We start from the raw sequence: 10,290 nt of genomic DNA, 5'->3' as shown, positions 1-10,290 counted from the left end.
TGGTAAAGAATCTGCCTGCAATTCAGGAGACCTGGGTTCGATCCCTGGGTTGGGAAGATTCCCTGGAGAAGGGAAAGGCTACCCACTCCAGTATTCTGGCCTAGAGAATTCCATGGACTGTATAGTCCATGGGGTTGCAAAGAGCGACTTTCACTTAATGGACACTTAATGTGTGAGAAAGGGCCCTTGTGGTGTGCAATGGACACAGGCAAGAAAGAGAGGGAAGCCATGCCACAGCCCTTGAGCAGGGGCACTCTCTCTGCCACCACGTCCCAGGTGAAAGTGAAGTCACTCAGTCATGTCTGACTCTTTTCGACCCCGTGGACTGTAGCCTACCAAGCTCCTCCATGGGATTCTTCAGGCAAGAATACTGGAGTGGGTTGCCATTTCCTTCTCCAGGTAGTAGTGCACAAATGTCTGCTAATAAAGCCCATGTGAGAATTGGGGGAACACGACAACTATAGAAAAAGACTGGGGCACACGACAGCCTTGGCCCCTGACCCCAGCTTTTTCTCTGACTTACTCTGTGGTCTCAGGACAGATACCCCCGCTTCCTATGCCTTACAGTACTTGAAACTATTCCATAATCTAGTCCAGACCATTATTCTTCAAGTAGGGAAACTGAGGCCCACAAAGGTTAAGTGACCTGCTCCCCGGGGTGACAGTGAAGTGGAGGTAGAGCTAGGACCCAGTCCTCCTGCCTCCCAGTCCCTGGGTTATTCTGGCACCCTAGTGAGACTGGAATACCATGGATCCCCATCCCCCTGGCCACTCCCGCTGCCTGTGCTCGAGGAAGGGGGAAAAGAGGAGGGAGCCCCTCCCCTTCTCGCCAGGCACCTCTAAACTACCTCCGCTGAAACCTTTCTGCGGCTCCGGCATTTAACTCCTTTGTTCTCTCTGAGCAAATCAGCCTACTTGCTCTCACTTCCAATTTTCCAATGGAAACTCAGCTCCTAGGGGCCTGGTTAGATCAGCCTGTGCTCAGGGACCGCGGTTCTGGAACTGGGGGGAGGGGAGGGGCAGAGGAAACTGCCTTCATTCTGCTGACTGCCGGTGGAGTGACGTCGCCCCAACTGCAGGCCCAGACATAGTCAGGGTGCTCACACGCCTTTCCATCCTCCCCAGGGCGGAGGGCGTGCCACCGCGCTAATGGAGGTGCAAGTAGGCAGCGAGTCACATGTCTGGACGTTTCGGCCTAGTCCCTCCTTCCATCCCTCCCTCCCCGGGCGTTGGAGAACTAGTTCAGCTCGCTAACCCCGGTTAGCAACCACTCGTGACACGGTGGGGTTTTTCCCCCTTAAGGTCACGTCCTTGCGAAACCTCTACAGCTCCCGCCCGCAACCACCAGCCCAACCCCCACCCCTCGGGGAACGAAGAGGCGGAGCCGCCGGGCGCTGAGCCCCGCCCCCGCCAAGCCCCGCCCCAGCCACTGCAGTCACCAGGGGGCGCTGAGGCTCCGGTTCCGGGCAGGGCGGCTCCCACTCCTCGGCCCCGCGCCCCCGCGGGCCACTCTCACCAGCTCGGCGAGGCGGGGTCCGGGCCCGGGAAAGTCCCAGGGCGCGTCTGTGCCGGAAACGTTAGTCACGCACCTGGAGCCGCAGAATATCCGGCTGGAAGGGATGCCAGGGCGAGGGCTTGACTTGTCAAAGGTCACACCCTGAGGAAGGTCTACCAGAGCCTTGCCCTCCTGACCCCGCCTTGTAACTCTGATGGTGCCTGGTACCGTGTTTGCTCATCTGTAAATAAGAGCTGGCTCAGGATCCCTTCCTGCTGTATCACTCAGCAAACTCTGCCCACTGCCCAGAGATACACCTCCTTGGAGCCTCTTTTATATTGCATCAAAAAGTGAAGTCGCTCAGTTGTGTCCAACTCTGCGACCCCATGGACTATCAGGCTCCTCTGTCCATGGGATTTTCCAGGCAATAGTACTGGAGTGGGTTGCCATCAAAAAGTAGATCTCTTCATTTCCCAGTAAAAGGGGCCAGAGATCCTTGAAGAAGTCTGTTTGCAGGTCTGGGGCAGGCAAAGTACATGATCCTGGAACATCTCATTATTTCAGAAGACAAGGCATCAGAGATATTTGAGTAGAAGGAAAGTTGAGTGGTTCCACTGGCCAAAGATGGGCCAATAAGTATAGTGACTATAAAATGAAATAAACAGTTTTGTTAAATCCATGACTTTGGAGGTTACTAGGGCGTTTTTTTCCAAGGTGATAACTAAAGGGAAAGAATCAAGCATTTATCTTGCCTTTTCTTTTATGGGCTGTATTTCAGGATAACCAAATATGCTAGTTGATGGGGGAATGTTTTTTTCTTTATAAAAGAAGCACAGCTAATAAATGCAGAAGCGATAGAAGGAGGAAATCACTATATTGCAATGAAATCATGCATCCTACCGATCTTTCTTAAACATTCCCCCAAATGCCCCCCAGACATTAGGTACCTTTTGATGTGATATAATAGAAAATACACAGCTCTACCACTGAAGTTTGGAACAGAAAAAAATAACCTGAAGCTAATCAAGCCTTCAGATCTAGCTACCATTTAAAGAAATGTGAAGGATGGAGAAATATGTTAAAAGACTCCAAAGATACAATAAGCTAAATATATAGACTGTGAAAGTTCTACAGGAGAAATGAGCCACTTTTCCCAATAAATTAATGGAGGGGGGGAACAAAGGAAAAGAAGGGAGACCTGTTAAGTAAAAGAGACTTAAGAGATAGTACTTAATGGGAGTTCCCTGCTGGTCTAGTGGTTAGGATTCCAGCCTTTCATTGCCATGGCCTGGGGTTCAATCCCTGGTTGGGGAACTGAAATCCCCCAAGCTACGGGGTACAGCCAAAAAGAAAAGAAGGAGATAGTAGTCAATGTAATTTTGGGACAATTTTGAAACAATCAGTAGAAACTGAATATAGACTATTATATTAAAGAATTACTTTTCTGTTGGGTGTGATAATGGCATTATGGTTCTATTTTTTTTAATTCTTATACATTAGGAAAAAATATAGAAGTATTTATGGTGAAATAGGATATCTGGGATTTGCTTTGAAATACTCTCACAAAACAAGTGGCAGGGGAGAATTGAAACAAAAATAGCAGAAAGTTGATAAGTGTGGAAACTGAGTAATGAATACATGGGGGTGTCTCATGTGTTTGAAATTTTTTCATAATAGCTTTTAAAAAGTATGCTCTTCATTTGGCCCTTTTCAGATATACAGATAAATATATCTGGTGGGAAGAAATTTTTGCATTTTTCTCTACATTTCCTTCTATGCACTCCTATCAACTTTCCTACATTTCCTTCATTGAAAATGAAAACAATCTATAAAACGTGGAATAATTGGCAATTATGGCTTCCTTTTCTGATCTAGCACAGTTTCGTACATAACCCAGAATTCAAAATGGTTAAACTATGGAGGAAACTGAGACTCAGAACTTCTGAGCTGTATAATCCCTTTGATTTTTGGTTTTCTTGGGTTTTTTGTTTGTTTGTTTAGATAGCCTTAAGAAGCAACTTATAATAAGTAATATTGAACTCCCAAATGTTCTGTTTTGGTTCAAGTGTCTAGCACGTCAAGATGGGAACCAATTTGTGCTTCTTACCTAAAGTTTGTGGGTGTAAGTTCTTGGTCAAGCAAAGGAGAAAGGTTGAGCTTCACTGCTCAACTGCAAGGAAGCAGCTTTAGTCTACCCTCAAACAGGACCCTTCTCTTTGTGTTTCACTTTCCTCTTTTGTAAAATGGAGCTGTTTTACTTCTTCCTAGCAGAGTTATAAGAGCTAATTAAAGCCTGTGGAAGCACTTTTAAAGATCCTAAGATGTACGGTGCTTGAGAAGTGAAAACTATCATTAATATATTTTAATCATCACGTTAAATACCCACATAGACACACCCACCTCTTCTCCATTCAGGCAGATTTTTGCAAAGGGGTAATTAACAGCGATGATGTCATAACCACAGATGGCTGCTTTCATCCTGAAAGCTGCAAAGTTTCCAAATGCTTACTAACTCCTCATTAGACTTTTAAAACATATTAAATAAGTACAGAGTCCCCAAATCTGAGCGAAAGCATGCTGGCAACAGAAACCTTTTTCTTTGTAAACAGAGTAAATGAACATTGAAAGTAGCCATCTTTTTAGGTAAGCCTGCCAAAACCCGGAGGGCAGCAGTAATAAAATCAAATGCTGAGATTGCAAGTTTGGAAAAATCGACTTGACTGCTTCCCAAGAGATCTCCAGAGACCTGTACCTACTTTTTTAAGTCTTCACCAGGAGGTGAGGAGCTACCGGAGTCCTGTCTTTTGGCACCTAGAAAGGGATGAGGGCAACTTTTTAGCCATTAAATGCCAAAGCCTCTAGGAAACAGCTGACAAGCGCTTTGCTAATGCAGACACCAGCTACAGTGATGCAGCTCTTTGAAATTCTAATATAATGGTCTCAAATTCCCCTGTGATAGGAAGCCCCATGTCCTTTTCTAATACCTACAGGGATTCATGGGATAGTGGGGTGAAGTTGGGTACATTTTACCTAGTGACTTCTGATTCTGATTTCTGATTTGCTCAGAATTCTGTCACCCACACTTCACCTCTTGTTTTCTCTCTACTCCCTGTCAACCCTAACATGGAATAATGTCCCCAGAACACCACTCATCAAGGCTGTTGTAAATGTGTAGCAGATTTTGGCTGAGGACTTGGAGAGTTTAAGACAGAATGTAGGTGGCTCTCATTCATACACTTGTAGAAGGAAGAGGGATCCCTTCCAGGGCCTGAGAGTGGGCTCTTGTCTAACACTCGGAAATGAATTGTCTGAGGAGATACACGTGCTGACAAAACAAGAGACTTTATTGGGAAGGGGCTCCCAGGTGGAGAGCAGCGGGGTAAGGGAACTCAGGAGAACTGCTCTGCCACTATCGCTTGCAGTCTCAGGTTTTATGGTGATGGGGTCAGTTTCTGCGTTGTCTCTGGCCAGTCATTCTGACTCAGGTGCATGCATTGCTCAGCCAAGATGGATTCCAGCAAGAAGGATTCTGGGAAATTCGTAGGCCATATGGACTAGCATCTCATCTCTCCTTTTGACCTTTCCTAAATTCTTCCGGTTGGTGGTAGCTTGTTAGTTCCGCATTCCTTACCAGGGCCTCCAGTTTAAGATAATTCATGCAAGTGGTTACTATGGTGCCTGGTCAACTGTTTGCGACCCGATGGACTGTAGCCCACCAGGCTCCTCTGTCCATGGAATTCTCCAGGCAAGAATATTGGAGTGAGCTGCCATTCCCTTCTCCAAGGGATCTTCCCGACCCAGGGATCAAACCCAGGTCTCCTGCATTGCAGGCAGATTCTTTACCGTCTGAGCCAACAGGGAAGCCCCCTTTCACTTTCATGCTCCCTGGCGAGGGCAGCGGTTTTAGTCAATGGTTCCCCTAATACTTCTTCCCTTCCCACACCCCTTTCCCCGCCAAGGGCCCTTTCCCTTCCCTGGGCCTCTCTCCCACTTAGCTCCACCTCCAGTCACTGTGCGGGCCATCTCCCCCTTCTTTGTTCCTCTCCAGAGCAAACTCACCCCAGGTTCTCAGGCTTTTCTTATGCTGAGCAGTCTGGCTTTCTCTTTGTCTCATTCCCAGGTGGCCCCAGCCCTGCTATCTTTCTATAACCACAATGGCCCATTAGTTTGCTTTTCTAAACAAAGACAGTTCTCACCCAAGAATTCAATCCCAAATCATTCAGGAATGCTTTTCAGAAATTAACAATTTCTGCAGCAATTAACAAAAAAATCCACTCCCTTTGGTCAGCAGCTCTCACACTTTTTTGGTTTTCAGGACTCCTTTACACTCTTAAATTATTGAGGATCCCCAAAAGCCTTTCTTTGTTCATGTGGATTATATCTGTCAATATTTACTGCATTAGAAGTTAAAACTGAGAAACTTTCAAGATTTGTATTCATTAAAAAATAAGTTATAAACCCCACTGCGTGTTAACATAAATAGTACATTTTCATGAAAAATAGCTCTATTCTCCAAAACAAAAGCAAAAAATGAGTGAGAATGACTGATACATTTTTGCAAATCTTTCATGTCTGATATAATAGAAGACAGCTGGATTTTCTCACAGCTTCTCCCTTCAGTCTGTTCTGGTATTAAACAACATGGACCTCTGGAAAACCCCACTGTATGCTCATGAGAGAATGAGGGTGAAAAAGGTAAATAACGTCTTAACTGTTATCAAACCCATCTTGGCTCCACTCTCTCACACAGTAAAGCCAGTTACTGATACCCGGTTGTGATGAAGGAAAATGTAGCCTTTCGCACAAGACGCAAAGCAAGGAGCCCAGGCACGTAATGCTCAAAAGGTCTGAACTCCTGGTGGCTTTTAGGGGAAGATTTTTAAAGATGAGGGAGACAGTTGCTGGGTATGTGACCAGCTGGTTGGTCTGGGGTCTGCAAGCTTCTGGGCAGCTTACAGTTAACGTCTTAGTTCAGTTGGTAGAGCAGAGAACTGGAGGGAGTGAGCAGTGGCAATCCATAAATTGCTGGTTCAGTTCCAGCTCAAAGGACTTTTTGTGATCTTTTGGGCTCCCCAGGTGGTGCTAGTGGTAAAGAACCTGCCTGCCAGTGCAGGTTAGATGTTTAAGAGATGTGGGTTTGGTCCCTGGGTCGGGAAGATCCCCTAGAGGAGGACTTGGCAACCCACTCCAGTATTCTTGCCTGGAGAATCCCATGGACAGAGGAGCCTGGCATTTTGCAATCCACGGGGTCACAAAGAGTTGGACATGACTGAAGCAACCTAGCATGCAAGCACCTGGTGGGTGTTTCAGTATCTGCAAAAGGCTCAAAGGATTTGGCTATAGCCCTTAAGGAGGTCCTTGCCTTTGCTTAATGGCTAAACTATTATTCTTTTGTCTCGCTTGACTGTTTTTCTTTGTTTCTGCATTATCTCATTTCTCTGGTTAAATTTCTTCTTTGGAACTTGGGGAAGGTCTAGGAGGCTAAAGTTTTTCTACAAACAAGAGGACATGGTGGTGGGAGGGTCTGTCCCGGGAAGGCCTTTTAGGACCCTGCTTAGTTAAAATTTTGTTCTCATGGGACCTTTTAAAGGGTTTTAAGGCTCCCCAGAACACATTTTGAGAACCACAGTATTAAAAATGTAAAGACTTTTATTGTTTACTTAAGATATCTAAGGTAGTGGGTCTCAGGGTTGGTTGAACAGGTAACACCACCAAAAGCCCTGGTGCCTTCCTACCTTCCATTCCCCCACTGTTGCATCTTGGCTTGTCACCTTCAGCCTTGTTGCAAGATAGCAGCTGTGGCTCCAGACATTAACTTCATGTATTTTTCAAAGGAAGGAATCAGGGCAGTGCACTCAGGGAAGTCACCACCTTCTCCTCATCTCTATTTCTTACCAAGAGAAATTTTTTTGCCAGAAAGTGCCCAGTAGACTGCTCCTTCACATGGCTACTCTTAACCGCAAAGGAAGATGGGAGACTTGAGTCTCTGGAGATAGGGCATAAGAGGGCTATGATAAGCTAAACTCAAGACTCCTTGTCCCATGAGGCTAGGTGCATGCGTGTTTGCTAAGTCACTTCACTTGTGTCTGACATTGTGCAACCCCATGGACTGTAGCCTGCCAGGCTCCTCTGTCCATGGGATTCTCCAGGCAAGAATACTGGAGTGGGTTGCCATGCCCTCCTCCAGGGGATCTTCCTAACCCAGGGATCGAACCCACGTATCCTATGTCTCCTGCATTGGCAGACGGGTTCTTTACCACTAGCACCACCTGGGAAGCCCCAAAGAAAATCAGAGTACTGTTAGCGATTAGATGGGGAAATGGCTGCACGATAAGCACAAAACAGTGCTACCACTCACTCTTAAACTAATGATATTTCTCCCACTATAAGGAATAAGGAAGTGAAATGTGCAGTGGACCCAATACTATTGGCAGAGACTTGTCAACTTAAAAAAAAAAAAAGCACAACATGAGAGTTGCAAGTTAAGTTTTATTTGGGGCAAAATGAGGGCTGCAGCCCGGGACACAGCACCTCAGATAGCTGAGAAACTGCTCCAAAAAGGCAGAGAGAAAGATAAATATATAAGAGATTTTGATGAAGGGGGAATACACGCAACCAAGGACATATTTTTCCAGAAGGTTTCTGATAGGGCCCACATGAGGTCTCATTGATAAGATGGCTCATTATGTCGACCTTACAAATGAAAACTAAAATCACAGTGATCTGTGAGACTGACCAAATTGTCCAAATGGCATCCTGTTATCTCGCTGGCGCTTATCTTCTCGAAGCTGCAAGACCACCAGATTCCAGACCTCCAGCTACGTGACCATCCCTTCAGAGAATTTTTCATTGATGGGGTCCTTCTTAAAGGACTCCATCAGAAAGGGAGAATGCTGGTTCTCCTTAAGAGCCAGTCACCCTCTCTTTTCCCTCTAATAAATTTCCTTTTTCTTGCCTGACTGCCCGGCTCGCTCTCTTTTTCTCTGCACTCGCCTTACAGTTTCTACTAGTCTCATGACACCTTCACTAGTCATGAGAAACAGTCATCACCATGAAGGACTTTAGTGCTTTTCTACATATGAGGAGATACAAGAATTGGGCTCATAAAATCAGTCCTGAAAATATCTGACTATTTGAGGACCTGTCTTGCCATTTTTTCCTCCAGCACAGAGTGCCTCAAGTCTGCTTTCCATTCTGAACTCTGACTTTCAGGGGGTTTTGAAGGTCAGCAGCTGCAGCAGCACATGACTTAATCGTTGTAGAGGTAGATGGCAAGTACCCATGACAAGTGCCAACTTGCAGTTGACAGATTCAACTACAAGGCTTGGAGTTCTAGTAAAAATGGTCTCATGGGAATCTCTGGTTAACTTGAGCTACCAAATTGGGTAAAGGCGCAGAAGTTCAGTTCAGTTCAGTCACTCAGTCGTGTCTGACTCTTTCCAACCCCATGGACAGCAGCATGCCAGGCTTCCCTGTCCATCACCAACTCCCAGAGCCTACTCAAACTCATGTCCATCATGTCAGTGATGGCATTCAACCATCTCATCCTCTGTCGTCCCCTTCTCCTCCCACCTTCAATCTTTCCAGCATCAGGGTCTTTTTCAATGAGTCAGTTCTTTGCATCAGGTGACCAAGTATTGGAGTTTCAGCTTCAGCATCAGTCCTTCCGATGAATATTCAGGACTGATTTCCTTTAGGATGGACTGGTTGGATGTCCTTGCTGTCCAAGGGACTCTCAAGAGTTTTCTCCAGCACCATAGTTCAAAAGCATCAGTTCTTTGGCACTCAGCTTTCTTTATAGTCCAACTCTCACATCCATACATGACTACCAGAAAAACCATAGCTTTGACTAGATGGACCTTTGTTAGCAAAGTAATGTCTGCTTTTTAATATGCTGTCTAGGCTGGTCATAGCTTTTCTTCCAAGAAGCAAGCGTCTTTTAATTTCATGGCTGCAGTCACCATCTGCAGTGATTTTGGAGCCCAAAAGTGCAGAAAGGCTTTGTTATGTTTTAAACAGTAAGGTGGATGTTAAATTGGACATGAAAATCCTTCATCACATAGATACCCAAGGCCATCTTTAAAGTCATTTTATGAATATCATATCAGAAATGAGTTCTCTTGTGGTTTCCTTGGTAAGATTTTTCTGGAAACAACAGAAGTCTACACTAAAGATTAGCATAAAGACTGAAGAGCATTCTTTCACTTGTGGGTTATCAAGCAAAGCTACGGCCCCACATAAGTTTAACTGAAGGGTGTCCACAGGTGATGAGCCACAAATTTGGAGATGCTCCGCCAATCTTTTGGGAAATATCCATTAAATAGACTTGGAACATATAAATAAGAATATTATTGGGATTTCCCTGATGGTCCAGTAGCTAAGACTCCGAGTTCTAAATGCAGGGGTCCAGGTTCAATCCCCGGTCAGGGAAGTAGATGGCACATGAAGCAACAAAGCTCATAAACAAAAAACCATCACAGCCAAATAAGTAATTTTTAAAAGGAAATTATTCATTGTTTTTCTTTAAAACTCATCTCATTCTAGTAGCATACAACACAATAAAATAAACTGAGTTTCAACAATGAGAATCTTTCTTCCTCATTTTTTTCTAACCAAAGTGACAAAATTCCACAGGAAGGAAAAGAGAACATAAAAAATAAACTGAAGCTACAGTTAATGCCTAAAATTCATGATATAAGGTTACATATTGTTTTTAGAGGTGACTTTAAAATATGACACAACTGTCAGCAGTCCCATCAGTGATAGAAATGTGATGATTTACACAACTCTACTCT

This window comes from Bos grunniens, chromosome X (genome assembly GCF_055505025.1).
Source record: "Bos grunniens cultivar Pamir isolate PY7600 chromosome X, Bosgru_T2T1.0, whole genome shotgun sequence".
NCBI lineage: Eukaryota > Metazoa > Chordata > Mammalia > Artiodactyla > Bovidae > Bos > Bos grunniens.
This window is presented reverse-complemented; position numbering follows the sequence as displayed.